Here is a 19,784-nt window from a genome sequence, read left to right as displayed (position 1 = left end):
CTGCAACATTTTCAACCTGGAAATGCAAAGGTAAATTGACACTAAGCTTATACTAAAGAAATTAATACCAATTTTCCTATAGATAATTTCAGAAAGTCAGGAACCAGAGACATGTGCAATGAGTGCACATATGTGTTTTCTAGACAGATTATTTTAAAAGGATTTGAGTGGTGATAGGTCTTTGGCTTTGTGTGGTTCCATGTAGAGTATGTCATTCTGACTCAGTTGTCATCGCCTTTGTGAAAAGGTCACAGTCAACTGCTCATGTTCCTATGCAGTCCTAAAAAAATCATATTCATTAGTTTTTTTTTTTTTTTTTTTAATATTTCCCAAATAAAACAACAGATCTGGAGCCTAGGCCATCTTTCTTTACAAATTTTCACATTAAAAAAAGTCATTCTTCTTTTATGATGCTTCCCAAGCACCAGAAATCATATGTTGATAAAGAAAGACACTGGAGCAAAATTACAACTTTCTGCTTTAGCCCGGATCCATCACTAAATAAGCAATCTATTGAGAGACCTAACTGGTTTGTGTTTCCTAATGTGCATTAACTTCCTCTGTCCACCCCACCGCTTGCCTTACATGGCTATCTGCCCATCATAAGATAAGTCTCTGCTTCCAGCACATATGGCTTATCAGATTGTGCTCCCACCCATGCCATCTTCCTGCTCAATCCCAAATACAGAGTTCCAGCTCCAGCCCATACAGCACCCTGCCAAGTGGTCCATCTTTAGGATTCAGGATGTGAATCGGTAGGTAGAAGTGCTTGCCTGGCATACACTAGTTCTGCTAGTTCTGGTAGAGGCTCACAAACTTCAGGTACATTATGAGTTTGAAACCAGCCTGTGACATATGAGACAAAAAAGGTCTGTTTTGCATTCTCCAGGCCACATTGATTGACCTTCTTGTAGGGTGTTAACAGCATCCAATTCAGCTTCTTTACTGGGACTTCATTAAACCATTCCCTACATTTATTTCTATCTCCCTGTGTCACACACCTCCACTAAGCATACCGGGTGGATTGAAGCAGAAGATAAAATTTTATGTTATCCTTCAAGAACTATTAGTGTGTCAGAAGCATGGTTTTAAAGATGATGCAAAGCAACAAGGGATTCAAAATTTGAAAGTTCATAACGCTAAAGCAGACACAAAAGAAGGAGGAGGGGTATATTGTTTTGACAATCTGACTTGGAAAATGTAGATACACAAACCGTGCCTGTATCAAGGAGGCACCAGGCATCAAGGAGAAAAAGCACAGCAAGAGCTACTGAGCAGCAGTGTTGGGAGAAGTCATAGACAGTCCTTAGATAAAGCTCAGCACTGTGGGAGAGGCAGGGTCACAACACAAGAGAAGGGAGAGTACCGTTAACAACACCTTAGGCACAGCTACAAATACTGAAAATGTGTATAGATATATAATTAAATGAAAATTAAAATCATGTAACTGAAGACTGATTCATAAAACAATTAAAAATGTATTTTAATTACACAATTTGATTTGATTTTTATGTCAGGAAACAGAACATATCCATCACATTATAAAGTCCTTTGAAGTTGCTTTGTGGGAAATCCACAAAACCCACTTGTTATAACCACTGAAAAGCTTTCTGTGGCTGAAGTTTCCTTACATCTCCTAGGCTATCAAATATATGGTAAGTATTATATATTCATATTTAGTATACACATGTACGCACATAGGCTTATATATGTATTATTCTACATGTACACATACTCTATATAAACCACACTGTCTATTCTCCTATGTCCTTTACTGCCGCATTTTTTATTGCTGAGTAATTCGCAGTGCCTGAATTCCTGCAGTTTGTTTTATTATTCAGTTAGGGGTGTATTTTAGTAATTTCTGATTGGGAATATTATAGACGAAGCAACTGGCGACATTCACATATCAATCTTGTTTTGTTGTTCTCTCCTGGGCAGATATCTAGGAAGAGAATTGCTGTTGCCCAGTAAGAAAATGTCTTTCAGAGCACTCTGTGGTCCCAGTATCAGCATCTGCTCAATCAAGTTGCCCCACCCCTGTGCTAGACAGGATCAGGACTGTGTCTCTTTTCCACCTGAGCTCTGCCAGTGACTGCATGTTGGTTCTCGGGGTGGTCTGATGATAAGGAACATTTGTCACCTGTTTCTTGAGTAGATGCTTCTTCTCTGAAGGGGTTCCTTTTTCTTTTTGGATGGTTCATTTTTTTATTATTAGACTGTGAATGTCCCTTGACATGAATTCATGTCAGGAATGCTGTCTCCAGATCCTCTGCTTGTTTTTGGTTTGTGTTTTGTGTGTTTATTTGTTTTCTTCATTTTCTTGGTGTGCCTTTCAGGACAAGGAGTTCTCTATTTTCATGGTCTTGTTGATGGCCAGTGCTAACATTTTCCCTCTAAAATATCTTTGTATATTTCATTAAGTTTCTCCTGTGCTTTCCTCAAAAGGTTTAGATTTTAGCTTTATGGTAAGGCCAACAATGCATTCTCTATAATTTCTCAGTGTGATTTAGGTACTGAGATTTTTCTTTGCAGCTTGACTGCCCAGTTTTCCTAGAAACATTGGAAATTATTCTTTTCTCACTTTATTGCCTTAGCATCTCTACTGAATACCAATTCAGTACATATATGTAGACTCTCTACATGGCAACTCTACACAATATCAATAAATTGTTACTCTTCATTTTATGTCTTAAAAATATACATGACCATAGAACTTCTCACTATTTGTAAGTGGTTTTGTCTCTTCTGGATCCTTTACATTTCCATATAAATATTAAGGTAAGCTTTTTAATTTTATTTTCAAATAGTGTTTGTTAAAATTTTTATTATTATCACGTAGAATTAATAGAAAGAAAATAAATTGATATCTTAATATTGAGTCTTCAGTGCATGGTTTTGATGCATCCCCTGATTATAATCTTGGTGAGTTTCTCAGCTTTGTCTTACTTCATTAAACAACACTGACATGTGTGTTTTAAAATGTATCCCTCGCCAGGCGGTGATGGCACACGCCTGTAATCCCAGCACTCAGGAGGCAGAGGCAGGCGGATCTTTGTGAGTCCAAGGCCAGCCTGGTCTACCAAGCGAGATCCAGGAAAGGCACAAAGCTACACAGAGAAACCCTGTCTTGAAAAAAAAAAGTGTATCCCTCATTATGCCGCTTATTTTAGTTCATCATTTATCCTTGTTAGTGTTATATCCTCAGGCCCTAGAAAATTCAAAGATGATTACATGTTTTCTTAAGTATTTAAGTGTTATATCCTCAGGCCCTAGAAAATTCAAGCATGATTCCATGTTTTCTTAAGTATTTCTTAGACTCTAACACATAAGTAATCATGGTACCTGGAAATGTGGTAAGTTTTTTCTTTCTTTAAAGTCTATTCTGTTCATGCAGTAAGTACCACAAGGGCTTCTAAAACCATATTTCGTGGATGTGAGGATGTCAGGTATCTTTACTTTATTCCCAACTCTGTTGCATTTTTCTCAATAAACAAATAAATACAAAGGTGTATTTTATTTAAAAGTTACTATTGAATAAGTTATAAGTTACTATTAAATAAGTTGCCATTGACTATTTACTATATTGTTAAAAGTAAGATGTATAAAGTGTTCTTTAAGACTTTAATAAGTTGATATGACTTACTCCTTTCCTCTCAGTATAGCAAAATACGTTGACTTTTTTTTAACTTGTTAAATGAATCTGGCATTCTAACATGAGAACCATTTAAGCCTGGTGCCTGGCTTGGAATATTACTATCTTCAATTTGGCAATGCTTGCTTGATAATTTTGATAATAGTTTTGCTTTATGGTTTTTCATGTAAAGATTTTATTTAGTTTTCAAGCATAGTAATAAAATACATATAAAGCTACTTTTTTAACTGTCTTCTCCGATGACCCATCTTTTATTCCTCATATTACAAATTTATGTCTTCTCACTTGCAGTCTTCTGTGGCAGCCTGAGATTTAACATTTCCCTGGACGTTTTCAAGGGGTTTTCAGTTTTGGTTTTCTATTTTGGTTTGATTTGGTTTGGCCTGGGTTGAGTTAGGTTGAGTTTTTGTTGCTATGTGGCTTCTTATGTTTTGATTTTCATTTTTTGTGCCTGGTTTCATTTTGCAAGATAGACCAGACCAGTCCTGAACTCACTTTGTAGTCTAGGTTGACCTCAAACTCATAACAATTTAACTGCCTCAGCCTCTTGAATATTGGGGTTACAAGAAAAAGCCACTATATGCAGCTTAATTTATAATTTTATTCCTCATTTTCATTTATTTTTCTTGATTTCTGATCATTACCATGGCTTTTCTCTATTAATTTTGAATTCAATTTTCTTTTACATTTATGTTATTTATTCTCTGTGTGTGTGTGTGTGTGTGTGTGTGTGTGTGTGTGTGTGTGTGTTCCATGGAGGTTAGAGAACAGCTTTAGAGAGTTGGTTTTCTCTTTCACTAGGTGGGTCTCTGAGGTTGAAGAACATTCACCCCATTTCACTGGCCCTCAACTTTTCTTCATTTTCTGTCATCTCAAGGAGGAAACTTAGATCATTGCTGTTTAAAATATTTTATTTTCTTTACTAATATGGTATTTCTAACTCTAAATTCCTCCCTACACATTGCTTTAGATTTATATAATAGGTTTATTATTATTATTATTATTATTATTATTATTATTATTATTTTCATTAAAATAGTTTAAATAGTTCAATAGTTTGTGTTTAAAATAGTTTAAACACAATAGTTAAAGTTGTTTATGTTTTTTCTTGTATTTTCTTCACATGGAACATCTTGTCATATATTATTTGAGAATACATTTCAGATGTGTGAAGTATTTTCATCATTTGATAGTTTTTAGTTTAATGCTATTGCTATCAAGTGACAGTCTACATGCATTATTTTAAAGCTGAATCATGTACATTGAGTGTCTCTTGTGTTTTTATATGGAATAATATTCCATAGACTTGAATTGGGATAATTAGTCTGCAGTGACATTCATGGTTAATACAGTGTTGCTACTTTTCTATTTACTCTAACATTTTTATGTCAGTTTTTATCATTTCTGTCATTGAATTTTTAATTTTCCAGTGTTATTAATGTCACAATACCTTGTTTCAGTTTTTATTTAAATTATCACTGAAGATTAAAATATAAGAATACACATTCTAAATATATTTGTATATCCAACTATTTCAGACGATTTGAGTCATGGTCAGATCTCAGTTCCTGTTTGGTACAACTTTCTCCAGACTGCAGAAGTTTCTTAGCCATCCAGATTGTGCAGGACATAACTGGATGTTAATGGTCTCAGCTGTATTTGTTGTTATGGCTTGAATATGCCTTTATCTTGCTTTCATTTGTAAAGCATGAGTTTGCTCCATGAAGTGTTCTACATCAGCAGCTTTGATTCTTCATGCTTTAACAATGTTCCATTTTCCTCTGATGCAAATTATTTCTGAAAGGAAAATGGTTATAATCACTGTTATTTTTGTATTTGTTCATGTAATGCATCTCCTTCTCTTTGCATTTAAACTCTTCTATTTGTCAATGTTTTTGACAATTTCATTCCAGTGTGTCTTGTTTTGGTTTTATATTTTCCCACATGATGATCATGAAGTTTCTTAGCCTCTGCATGTATCTACTTAGCTGGTAAGTTCGTTATACACAATCCACACATCCTTTTTCCAGTTCCAAACTGCTGTTTTCTTGTAATTCTATTTTCCATTGCTCTTTTCACTGCTCTCCATTTTTCCTTGCAGTTGTTAACACTTGTATAATGCACAACTCAGATTCATGTTCTCACTCCTGTTGTCTGTGTCTTTTTGTTGAAACCCAGGCTCTGCACAGTTAGGAATAAACTTCCATAAATCCTTCTTCCTGAACCCTATATATAGCTTGGCAACTAGTCAATGCATCAGGGGACATTAATCTGTAATTCTGAAATATTCCTTCTGTACATCTTCTTTGTAATGCTCCATGCTATGGATTTCAACTGTATCTTCATGCTTAAGAGCCTCTTCTGTTGCAACAAACAAAGGCACCATGTTTCACTTAGCATCCCTTTCTGCACAACTATGTGCAATCATCCCTTCTAGCAAAACAAGCTAAGAATTCCTCTTGCTTGCCTTCCTTTCTCAGTCCTGGGTTGTCCGATATCCAGTGTCAGAAACATTTATTTCATGAAGTCATTCCAGAATTCTAATTATTCCATTATGGCTAGAACTGTCTACAGTTTTCCAGAAGAATATTGACATTGAATAAAAAATACCAGTTATCCCAAGAAACAAGAAAAATGATCAAAACTAAAAGCCAATAGAAATAAAAATAACTGTACTTAAAGTATTAGATACTGAAAATAGACCTTAAAATAATTATAATTTGTTCAAGATCATTTGTAAAAAAAAGTTTTGTTTCAAATAATTACATTAAAACTTTTCATTGAAAATATTGAAGATAAAACCAAAAAACTTAAATTAATACTGAAGATATAGATTGAATAAGATTTAATATACAAATATGTAAGCACAGTGAGTTTTATATGTTATGCAATGACCTGCATCAAATTTTAATTAATGGGCAAATGGTCACAGAGTCACTCATAAAACACACACAATTACTATTTTGTTCTCTGGAGTAGTAGTCTACACAGAGTTTACCTGAGTCTTGCTCAGAGTTGGAACTCAGATGACAGCTTCAGTTGGAGGGTGGGGGTCACACCAGAGGCTCACTTGGAAAAAGGTCTGTATCTAGGCTTGCGGATTTGGATGTAACATTTTATTCTCCTCTGGCTGTCACTCATGGATATCTTTAGTAAGGGAGGCTGATATGTTTCCTTGTCACCTGATTCTTACAGAATTCTAGCTGGCTTATTCAAAATCAATAGTCTCCCAAACTATTCTGCTAGGGTATTGTTATATAATTCAATTAAAAGTTAAAAATCCTATCCTGTGAGCAGTACTCAGTTGGTTAGAAGCAAGGGACAGGAGGCTGTAAGGCAAAGTGAGTATGACTAAAATGCTTGCTTATATCTCATTAAAAGAGAAAGCAGAGATTAGGTAATGCTGTTACTCAGCTCATGTTATCCCTGATCTTGGTTGCCTACTTAACCACATCTGGAATCAAGCAAAACCCAAGCAGTTGGGCATAGCTGTGAAGAATTTTCTTTGTTGGATCATTTGAGGTGAGAAGACACATTCTAAATCTGGGCTATAACTTATGGTGGCAGCCTACATAAAAGAACAAAGGAAGATTTTGCTTTTTGACTGCTTACCCTAACTCTTGCTGGCAAGTTCATCTATTCTGCTGATGAGACATTACTTCACTGGTATTAGAACTTACTTCTTCAGGATCCCAACATAGACTGAAGACAGGCTGAGACATCCAGCCACATGTGCTGAACAACTATCAGATTCTTGGCCTTTCTGTCAGGAGACAGCCATGATTGGACTCTCTCAACCATAGCCTGTAAGTCACTTTAATAATTATAATAATATTCCATTCTATTAGTTCTGTTCCACTAGAGAACTCTGACTCATACTAATATAGTTCCTTTTCTCATTTTTCCATATTTGTTTTTCAGTTCAATATGGCTCATGGGATGATGTCATCCACATTCATAATCTATACTTGCCAATCTGTTAATTCTCTGTGACACACCTAAAGATGGGTCTGAGTAATGCTTGAGGTCTTTCTTAATGCAACCAAGCTGACAAGCAAAATTTACTATCCCATTAATCTATCCACCTTAGTGACTCTTTTGATGCTACTCTACTATCTGTAGGCTTACGCATTACACAGCAGTTTATGGAGTATTCACTGTGTTCAGGGCTGCAGACATAGGGAATAAGATGCTCAACAACAGAGAAAAACATCATCTCATTGAGGTAACAATCTGGAGGGGAAGAAATTGTAAGGAAAGAAGGTGAATTTAGCATAAAGTTCGACTACCAAAAGGATTGAGGAAATAGGACTACTTCAATGGCAGTGTCTAGGAAAGTCTTCAATGACAGTGTCTAGAAAAGAGCCAACATGTATAGGTAGGCTGAGTTGGCCAAGCACAACTTGGAAGAAGTACATCCTGTGGAAAGGAACAGTAGGTACAAGAGCCCCAGCCAGCTGGTAAATGTGAGGGGATTTAAAATAGGTAGAGAGTATTCTCTGAACTAATTGTTTTTTAATCCTACTTAAAATATTGTTCATATTTCTCTGACTTGAAAGTTAACTTTGAACAGCACCAACCAATCTCAGGTTCTGCTATATTATGGGCACTCTTCTTCTAAACCCAAGCATAGCTATTTAAATTAACAAACCTGTCCAGAAATCACTCAGGCAATAGTACAGAGTGTTGGTTTCTTGATCACCTGTTTTTATTTAAGCATATATCTCAGAATATCCCTCTACATAAGCAAGCTATAAAGTGCTAACCAGTATGTAAGATTTGTATCTCTAACCATAGGAATACTGTCCCCATGATCTTCAGTATCTGGGTAAAATGAACATCCTAGTTCAGAAAAGTGTAAGCCGAACTAAGACTTCACGTTTCTGAAAAGCTCTCCTGTAACACCTTGATCTTCAGTGAACATTCAACAGCAAGACCTGAGTGAACACAAACCCATACCTCTCTAACTGAAGAGCCTTTAGATTTTTACTGCCTGTAGAGTGGAGCTCCGGGCGATGGTACAGATGGTCTGCCTCTTCATCTGGTTCCGGTTGTAATAATTAAGTTAAATAACATATGTGAAAACACTTCACAGATACTAAGTGCACAATTAATATTATTTTTAGCTGGTGGAAAGTTAACAGCCTCAAATAAAAATTGAATTACTGTTGATGGCACTATTAAAATCTTGCTTCAGTAAAGGAAGTTCTCAGGCTCTCTGGACTTCTCTGTCTTTATGAACCAAGTGAGATCTGATAACATATGGTGCACTTTCTTTGTGTTCAGCATTCTGCTAAATGCAAGGATAACAGGAATAGTAATACAGGGGCTTTTCTGTCCTTAAGGATATCCAATACAGCTGAAAAACAATAAAAATAATCTAAGAGAGAGCATAATTAGATGCTAATTAGTATGATAGCACATTGATTACTACAGAGGATTACAGGCAAATGAGAAGAGGGAGATCTGGTGCCTCCCTGTTCTATAGCCAACCATGGGCCGCCCTGAGGAGAGTTGGAGACCCTTCTAAGCTGCAAGAAACATCAGCTTCTGCATTCCTATGTGGACTCTGTACTAGGGGCAGGAGCATCTTTTACCATTATGCTGTTCTCTGCTTACAGCAACATCTGGGGAAAGATATAAACAAGTGCTTGCCTCATTAACCAGGGAGACTGGCCACCAATGACAATGGAAGAAGCTTGGGGTTCTCAAATAGAAATGTTTAGAGAGAAAGAGGCAGCTACAGGTATATCTTAAAAAACTTAACACTCTTTATTCTTTCCTTTGTTCTCCCTTCCTGCTTCCATCCAGTTTCCAACTCAAGACTGATCTCAGGGAAATTTCAATTTCAGTGTTACATATCTCCAGACTTCTTTTAGGAAAAGATGGTTGGGAAGGCTTTGAGAGGCACTTCTCTTTTGGCATCTTTACAGTCTTTGCTTGATAATTATCCAAATGGGAATTGGTTTCATTCCAAGTGTGAGTAAAATTCTATAGTGTCAGAATTATGTAAAGAGGTGTGATATTTCCTTTTCATTTATTGGTTGGTAGAAAATTTGCAATTTTAGTAATCTTTTGTGGTTTGGGCATACATCTCTTGGTATGGAACTGCACTCACCCACCCATTCACTCTCAAACTGTTAGAGATCTAGCTATTTCTGATACATACTTTTGAATATTATCACATATTTCACTAATGACTGTCACACCCATCCTTTTTTTGTTTTGGTTTTTGTTTTTATCTTTACCTTTATTTTTTATTGTTTGTTAAGCTTTCATAGTAATGAGTTTAATCATGATAGTTTCATATTATTGCACTTATTAACTTTTCACCCCCATTACCCTCTTTTATCTACTCCCCATTCTGCTCCCTTTGTCCCAAATACTCTCCACTCTGCTTTCATTTGAGAAAAATAGATATAGAACTAGTCACATATGAAATATGATTAACATATATGATATTTGTTTTTCTAAGTCTGTCTTATTTCCCTTAACACAGTGGTCTCCTGTTCCATTCATTTTTCTGACAATGGCATAATGTTATTATTCTTTATGGCTGGGTAAAATCTCACTTTGTATATGTACATTATTTTCTTTATCCATTCACCCATTGGTGGATATCTAGGCTTGTTCCATAACTTGGATATTGTAAATAGTGGCATAGTATGCATAAATGTGAAGGGATCTCTGTAGCATGCTGACTTTGATTCCTTTGAGCATATAGGCAAGAATGGTATAGCTGGATCAAATAGTAATTTTAGTTTTAGATTTTTTTTTCCACATGAAAACTTTAATTCAAGAAGAAAAAAAAGGAAGCTATTTTCCACAAATAACCAAAACATAAATTTCACAACAGAATTGGCAAAAGCATATGACACTGAACACATTCATCCTTTTACAGAATGTGGAATAGTCAAGAAAGCCTTCATAACTCAGATAGATCTTGGAACAAGTCATGAAAATGGATGCGACTTCATGAACCAAATTAGAGAAGGAGGTATGACTTCTGATAAGCAGAACAACAGGGGCCCTCAAATGGACTAGGATCTCTAATTAAAATAAATATTAAATATTATTTGATGCAGAACAAATCTTAGACTAAATGAGGGTACATGGGGGAGGGATCTTAATTGCAAAACAATAATTAGACTCCAAGCAGGAAAATCAAACCTAAGTATTGCAACTTCAAGAAGTTCCATGAAATGGGATTTACTGAAGAATGGAACCGGAATTTATTGAAATGAATTTATTTAGCCATAAATTGGTTTAGATATAAGGTAGAGTTGAAACTAGAAGACAAGACTATGAAGAAGTCAATTTCATACAGATGTATACAAACAAAGCTGTTACAGGGATGGCATACTCTGAGAATATCCAGCAATTTCATGGGTGCACCTACCTTCTTTTCCATTGTTCTGTATTGAAAATTCCCTAGTAAGAATTTCTCATTCCCTCAACAGACAATCCTGGAGATTATTCAAGACTGAAACTGAGATGGCATTAACGACTCAATTCCAAAGACAACAAATTAAAGACAGTACTGAGCCAGGTGTTGGTGGCACATGCCTTTAATCCCAGCACTCAAGAGGCAGAGCCATGCAGCAGATCTCTGTGACTTCAAGGCCAGCCTGGTCTACAGAGTGAGATCCAGGACAGGCACCAAAACTACACAGAGAAACTTTGTTTAAAAAAAAAAAAAAAAGACTGTGCTGAGACTAAATAGCCAGATTCTTTGAAGCCCTCACAGAAAAAAATGTAGATCCTAATGTATTCTCAGAATTCCATCTCTCATTATGGGAAGCTCCTCTGCAAGGATATTTAATTATTTGTTTATGTATTTTTAATTTATTCATTTATTTCCATATGTGTGCTATTTTAGTGTAAGATACTTGTGGATTGACAAGTGCCTTCAAACAAGTGGACAATGTGTAGAGAGTGAGAGATTTTGGAACACTCAGTCCTAATTAGAATGGCTTCATCAAACCCATCAAGAATCTATGCAGGAAAGGATATGAAAAAAATTTTAAGAGCCAGATGTGATGGATTATTCCAAGTAAAAGTATCTTCCAGACACAACAGCACTGCTGTACATATGAAGTCACAGAGACTGACAGTGTGCACAGAACCTACACACATTCAGAACTGGTGGGGTGTCATAGCTAAGAGAGGAATGTAGACATGGTGTTACACCCCTAATCAAGAAACTATTTGATACTTGCTGACATTAGGGAAAATCACGGAGTATATCAACCACATTTCAAGGTAGGACCCACATCCAGAAGTAGTTGGCCAAAACAAAATAAAGTTCATATTTGTTTGTTTGTTTCTGTGGACTTTTTGTTTTGTTTCATTTGTTTTGAGATTTATTTCTTTGTCTTACTGGTTTTGTGTTCATTTTGATTTTTGTTTTCGTCTGTTTCATTGAAAGAGAGAAAGAACATAAAGTTGGTTGGGTAGGGAGGTGAGAAAGATCTGTGAGAAGTTGGGGGAGGGAAAAACATGATCAAATCTTATATTAAATTTTGTTTTAAATTAAAAATTGTTTTCCTATTTCTTAATTAAATGTAGACTCCTAGACTAATGTAATTTTAATTTGGCATTTGGGAAATCTAATCTTGCTATACCTGCACCATCTATCAGCAACCAGCAGTTCTCAATATGTGGGTCCTGACCCTTCTGGTGACGGCCCACAGGAATTTCCACATAAGACCTAAAAATGGATTCTAAACACAAAAATAGAGTCAAACACAGTTTCTTGGTAACCGTCTTTTCCCCCATAGGCTCGGTTTGCAGGTGTTGAGCAGAGGCATAGCTCCTTTAAGAGATGGCTTTCTGCCTTGCTGCTAGAAGCAAAACCAGGCAGCTTTTTAAGAGGTCCTACTACCAAACACTTACATGGTGTTTGTGAGCAGCAGGCACCACACTATGCAGTGGCAGCATGGATCTAGAAACTTTCCAGAGTTAGGGCAGTAAAAACGTACCTCCACCATGAGACTGGATTCCCAGAAAAGTTGAGGGGTAGGAGCCAGTGCCAGAACACCATGACCTAAGTTACACAGCAGTTTTTGTTTTGTTTTTCCTCATGCAGACAGAAAAGGTTACAGATGCTCAGTAAGGACAAATCCAGACAAAAACAGCCTTTAACCGGGTCACATTGAGTTTAAAAAGTATGTGTGGGCTTGGGAGAGAGATAAAAAAAAGAATATATACAGCCTTAGATAACAAAATATAGTTTTAAAATAAATCCTAAAAAAAGGAATAGAGTAATAAAAAATATAATAAGCCACGTAAAGTTGGAAAAGACACAGTCTTAACACTGTAATAAGCTATTGTGTTGTCTTTAAATTTTTTGACTACCAATGAACAAATGATAACTGCTAAGAGAAATTTGATTATGAAAGCCGCCAAATTAAACCAACCTATATATTTTTTAAAATATCTTGACTTCAAAATTTAAGTCAAAAGATATGTTACTTTGGGAAAGAGGTTCTGTTTTTATTTCCACAGGAAATGAGAAGCTGTGAATTCATTCTAGGTTAAGAAAAAACAAAAGGTTTGATTGAAAAATACTCCCTGAAAAATCTCTGATGGGAAAGGATGGACCAGATGATCCAATGTTTCAGAGCACCTCTGTTATAGTTTCCTCTAAATTCTACTTCCAAAACAGCTTTACAGCTGCTGGCTGAGATGATGCAACATCACAGAATACTCCAGTCAGAACCTGACATTAACCCTAAATTTTCTCAGGATCTCCCAAAGATTACCAGTGTCCCCCAATTATCACAACATGTTCTAGAGAACTATGCCCATATTCCCAAAAATAAATTATAAATGTTGGTCATCAGTAAGGGGGGTTGGTTGAAAGTTGTTATGGATAATGATCAGAAAAAATCTAAACAAAGGAGATTAGATTCAGAGATATTGTTCTGAAGAGAAAAAGGGGATACAAAAATGATAGACTAAAAGGGTAGATTATTGAATCCCCTTTAATCTAAAAAACAGCTATTTTTCTTACATATTTTACATTGGTATGGATTTTGGTTATTGATACAAATTTAAAGTTAATTTTCTAATACTGTATGTACATTTCTATTCTTTTTTAGGGCATTATGTTTATGCAGCTAATTTAAAATGTAATATATAATTAAGAAATATAGATTAATAGTCATCTATAATAGCAAACTTGTAGTCATGTTAGATTTTCAAGGTCATAAGAGATGTATTTTAGATAGATAGGCAATCTTTAAACACTTCAAAGACTTTCAGAATATGGCATTCAAAATGTTTTAAGAACTTAGACTTTTCTTGACAGTGAGGCATATCTGCTTCTGGCAGCACAAAATTGTAACACAAATTGTTAAATGGCCTTTTAATAAAAACCCAGAGCTAGAATATTGGGGTGAATGCTGAAAAATCAGAAAGACAAAGGAACAAGCCACCTCTGACCTCTAGGACTCTTAGCCTAAAAAGCTTTCCTCAGCCAAAAGACTTTAGTTCCTATCTCCTCATGCCTTATATACCTTTCTCTGACCACCCATATCATTTCCTAACTCAACTTTTCTAGTGATGGGATTAAAGGTGTGTGCCACCACTGCCTGGCTCTGTTTCTCTCCTAAACTGAATCAATCTCATGTAGTCCAAGGTGGCTTTAAACTCACAGAGATCCAGACAGATCTCTGCCTCCAGAATGCTAGGATTAAAGGTCTGTACTACCACTGTCTGGCCTCTATGTTTTATCTAGAGGCTTGTTCTGTTCTCTGATCTTCAGCCAAAGTTTATTAGGGTACACAATAAATTACCACATAAAGAACTTCAAAAATGATGATGGACATCAAAGAAACTCCATATGGAGTTTGTTTTCTTTATGGCAAAAGCTAACCATGTGGGCAAAGAAACTGTTCTTGCCTTAATTGCTGACAGTTACTGTCCAAATTGGACCAGCAGGACATAAAAGAAGGTGACTGCCAAACTTTGACAAGACAACATAGGACAGTCCTTCAGAATTCCATGTATTACAGTAAAGTCTGTCAGGTATATTAGGCCTGTAGGCCAGTTAGATGCCCTAATATAACAGAGGAACTTTGGATGACTGTCCAGACAGCAAGATTACCCTGTTGTTAGGTAACATTTCACCCTTCTGGGGTCTTTGATGGAGTTGAAGACAAGAATATATGTAGTAATAATTTTTCTTAGTTATGAAAAAAGATAAATTAGATGTGAAACTTTAGACTCACTAAGGTAGGATAGATAACTATTTTCTCTAGTTTTGTCAAATAAAAATGGACTGGATATTGTAACTGTAATTCTTAATAACTTTTTTTGTTTTAATCTTACCATGATAAAGTTAAAACCTTCCTTTTTAATTAGACAAAAATAGAAAAATTCTGTAGAATAATCCTGTACACTGTGACTATGTATTACTCTCATTGGTTAACAAAAAGTTGACAGGCTAGTAGCTGGACAGGAAGTTAGGTAAGAAAACCAAACTGACAATGATGGGAAGGAGGGCAGAATCAGGAAAGTTGCCAGCTAGCAACCACTGCTGAGCATTAGGGTGTGTAAAAATAGGGTAACAAGTCATGAGCCATGTAGCAAAGTATAAATAGAAATATGGGTTAACTTAGGAGTTAGCTAGTAACAAGCCTGAGCTATTGACTGAGCATTTATAATTTATATTCAGCTTCTGAGTCAGTTATTTGGGACCAGCTGGTCAGGACAGGAAATGTCTGATTACAAAAAAAAGAAAAAAACTTTTCACAGAGGTCACTTAAGACCATCAGAAAACATAGACATTTACATTACAATTCATAACATAAGCAAAATTACAGTTATGAAGTAGCAACAAAAATAATTTTATGGTTGGGGGTCACCACAACATGAGGAACTATATTAAGGGATTGCAGCATTAGGAAGGTTGAGACTTACTGAGCTAGACCCAGACTGGCAATCTTCTAAAAACTTCCATTACTGGTACTCTGCTTAATTGTTTGAAATGCTAAACTCTTGCCACCTCTTGTCTTAACCTTCTCACTTAAGAATATGATCACTTATGATTCACCACATAACCTTCAGGAATTCTTTCTTCCAGGTATTCCATCTCACTTGCTTTTTGTTTAGAATGCCCTGGCTTAGTCCTTCCTCTTTTCCAGTTCTCTTCCTTACCCTGCATCCCATTGAACAACTCATCTTTTCTAGAATAAAAGATGCTACTGTCATTGCTCCCCTGTTTGTTTATCTCTAGCTCCTACTAACAACTTCATCTTTTAGGATCCCACTTCACTTTGGCTTATTGTGACGCACTCTCTAGTATTCCACTCTGCAGGTAGATGTTTCTCTTTCCCAGACATATCCCCCATGCTGTGCATATTTTCAACATGTTATCAGACAGTTCTGCAATTACCTCTCTGTGACTCTTCTCCACTGTGAGTTCCTTAAGTAAAAAGATACTCTGTATTTCCAAAATATAGCTAATAATCTTGGGGAAAAAAATCAGTGACCAATTAACTTTTACTGATTAAATAAATGAGTATCAGTCATTTCTAAAGTTGTTGCCATTATAAATATTAACAGAAACACCATCTACCCTCTAGAGTCATGGTGAATTTTCTCTACTTCTTGTGATACCTTCAATACAAAAATTACATAATTATTCTAGAAGCTGTATCTTCACACGTCTAGAGAATAATTATACAAGATGGCTTGGTTATGCATGGATTTTCTCAGGAAGCTCTCAAAAAGTCTATAAACAAATATCAGCCCCTCAAAGTATCCCATATAAACGTAGCAGCATAGGTAAGCAGATGGGGACATGAGAGTGGTAGTTTAAACATAATTGGTCCCATAAGCTCATAAAGAGTGGCACACTATTAGGAGGTGCGACCTTATTGGATGAAATGTGTCACTGTGCAGGCAGTCTTTGAGGTCTCCTATGCTTAATCTATGCCCAGTGACACAGTTCAGTTGCTGTTGCTTGTGGATCAAAGATGTAGAACTCTCAGCTCCTTCTCCTGTAACATGTTGCCTGGTTGCTGTCATGTCCCACAATGATGATAATGGACTGAACCTCTGAGCTATTGGCTACTCAATTAACTTTTTTTCTAATAATATCCTTAATATTGCCTGTATTATGGTGTCTCTTTATAGCAACAGAAACCTTAGCTAAGACAACCTGTAACATACATATATGGAGATCCCACAGAGCAATCATAGTACTATAGATGAAAGTGGAGCTTTATAATCAATTTTTCTTGATTATAGTTTTAATTCTGACTATTACTAGAAGAAAAGTAACTTAATTTTTGTGTCTCGGTTTTCTCTTCTTTAAAACATAGTAAAAATTATAGTGATTACCTAATATCCAAACTTGTTTAACTCAGAACATTTACAATATTATCAAAGAGTCATTAGCTGGTCAGTATGGAGAGAGAGAGTAGTCGCTACCCTCTAGGCTCTTAAAATAACCGGGAAGACAAAGCATATGCAGAAAACAAATTTCATGCATTCATATGGAAGTTCAGATTGTATCATGGTCCTCCAGTAGGCAGCTGATTTGTCAAATTAAAGTTCAGAAAGTACTCATTATTGGGTGGACACTGTGGTATCTGAAAAAGAAAACTGACAAGAAGGACTCTGTTATTATTGTGACTTTCAGCTTAGTGAGTGATAAAAATGACAAAATAAATGAGAAATTGTGATGAAACATAAATTGTAGCATGACAGATTCACTGAGCTAACTGAGCATGTGGAAAACAAAGAATTAAGCCAATAGACTCAACTTCAAGTCCTGATTTGGTTAGGATTACTTTCACTACAAAATCACATATCCAAAAGAATAAAGATATAAATGAGATAAAAGTTCATTTCTGTCTCTTATTGCTATAGTTTGAGTTTGAAATGTGCCCTCAGAGGGATACAGGTTGAAAGCTTAGTCCCTATACTGTGGTGCCATTGAGTAGTTGTGGGGACTTTACTAGGTGGGGCCCAGAGGGAAAAATAAGTTTACTGGGGATGTGCCAACTAAGGGATTACTGGAACCCAAAACCCATGCTATGCATTGCTTTGATTCCTAGTTGCATGAATTCAATAGACTTTTCTGTTGTCCACTCTTCACTGAGATATGGTGCCTTACCACAGCCCCAGAAGCAGCAGGGTAAAATAATCCTCCACTGGTACATCTGAGACTGTGATCCAAATAAATCTTTCCTGTATATAAGTTGATATGTATCAGGTAATTTTATAGTGACGAGAAGCCAGCTGACACACTTGCAAACATCTGAAGGTGGGCAGTAGTACAATAATACTCTATGGCAGCACTGGGGAGCTGGGCTTTCTTACCTGAGTGCTCCACCTTCCTTATTAGAGATCTCAAGCACTATGATGACTGTTAAGTTACACAATTATTTCCACATCCCAGCCAATGGAAATGATTCAGGGAATATGAAAGATTTCTGGATACTATACAACACATTGAATTACAACCCAGTGGGCAGTAATACAAAACTCATCCTGCTCAAGAGAGTCCCAAAAATATCAGCTCAGATTTGGCTAGTTAAAAATAAGCTCACAGTGAAGATAACTATGATTTGAGAGATTTATAATATGTATCAAGATGGTAAAAAATGACACTAGCTCAGATTACAAGCTACAAGAAAACATTATCATTTTAAGCTTAAATTTTTAAATGTTAAATTTTAACAGTATAAAATGCAATCCAATTAAAAAGTGTGTAAAATATAGCAGATTCTTTTCCAAGGAAGATGTGCAGATGGCAAATAAGCATATTAAAATATGCTTAATGTTGCTGTCATAAAGAAAATGCAAATTAAACCAAGGGTATGTCACAGCACACCTATTAGAATGGATAAGTTCCAAACAATGTCACAGTATGGTGCTCTGCAGAGAAGAACTCTCACTCACTGCTATGGAAATGCAGAGAGCAGAGCCACTGTACTGTACAGACAACGTGGCAATTTCTTGTAAAGTTGCCTGGATCCTTATAATCCAGTAATCATGTTCTCAGAGCACCGAATGGATGCAAGAATATATGTGCATTCAAAATTTCATGAGAAAATTTACAGCCACTTCATTCATAATCGCTCAAAGCAGGAAATAACTAAATGTCCTTCAATAGGTTAACAGGTAAACAAAGTATGCTACTCACATGCAATGAACAGCATCTAAAGACACACAGGATTTAAATAACAGAGCCATGCAAAAATGGAAAATAATCCTAACAGTTATAGTGAAAGGGCCAGTCTGAAAAAGCCATATTCCATACTAATTCATTTGTATGACATTCTGTGAAATGGTTGTACTATAGACAAGGGAGGAAGCTGTGCAATTGCCGAAACTTCTTGGTGGCAAGGAAAAGGTAATCATAAGTGAAGTACAGAGAAGTTTTAAGGGTAATGAAACTATTCTCTGTGACATTTTAACAACAGATATCAGCTACCAGGTATTTGACCAAACCTACAGAAATATATAGCATAAAACCAAAGTATAATGAGCAAAAAATATAAAGTAGTTATAGTTTAGGAAATTGAGGAACCTTCAGATGGTATGCATAAAGCAGCACGCTGCTGTATAACAAATACACAAAAATGTCTCTTTGCTTTTCCTTGTTGGAGCAGGAAGTTGCTGCTGGGAAGAGCACAATACAGCATGTGGAGATGAACAGAACTCAAGTGTAGCATCAGAGAGTCCAATGTTGCATATGAAGGTATTTGTCTATAGATGTGTTTAGACACAGTATTCACAGTCAGCTGAGATAGCCTAGATACAATGAAGTCTGGGACCAATGAGGACAGCTAACATCTAGTTCCTGATGTCTAGCACTGTCATTCCAAAACTTGGAAATAATATTTACTCTAGTACTGTAAAGAAAATATATAAGACAAACTTGTAATATTCTGCCAGAAATGTAAGGAAGTACTCATAAGACAACAGCAGCAAACAGGATGAATATGTTAAATGCTTATATGAACATGAACAAGGTGAAAATGCTTACAAGGACCATTGCCAAAAAATATTGAACAAAGACATAAAGTAATATCATAGCCAGTGTGTATATGTGTACACATACACACACATATATATATATACAAATGCTCATATACCTATACAGAAAGTG

This window comes from Onychomys torridus, chromosome 5 (assembly GCF_903995425.1).
Source record: "Onychomys torridus chromosome 5, mOncTor1.1, whole genome shotgun sequence".
Classification (NCBI taxonomy): Eukaryota; Metazoa; Chordata; class Mammalia; order Rodentia; family Cricetidae; genus Onychomys; species Onychomys torridus.
Note: the sequence above shows the minus strand (reverse complement) of the source record.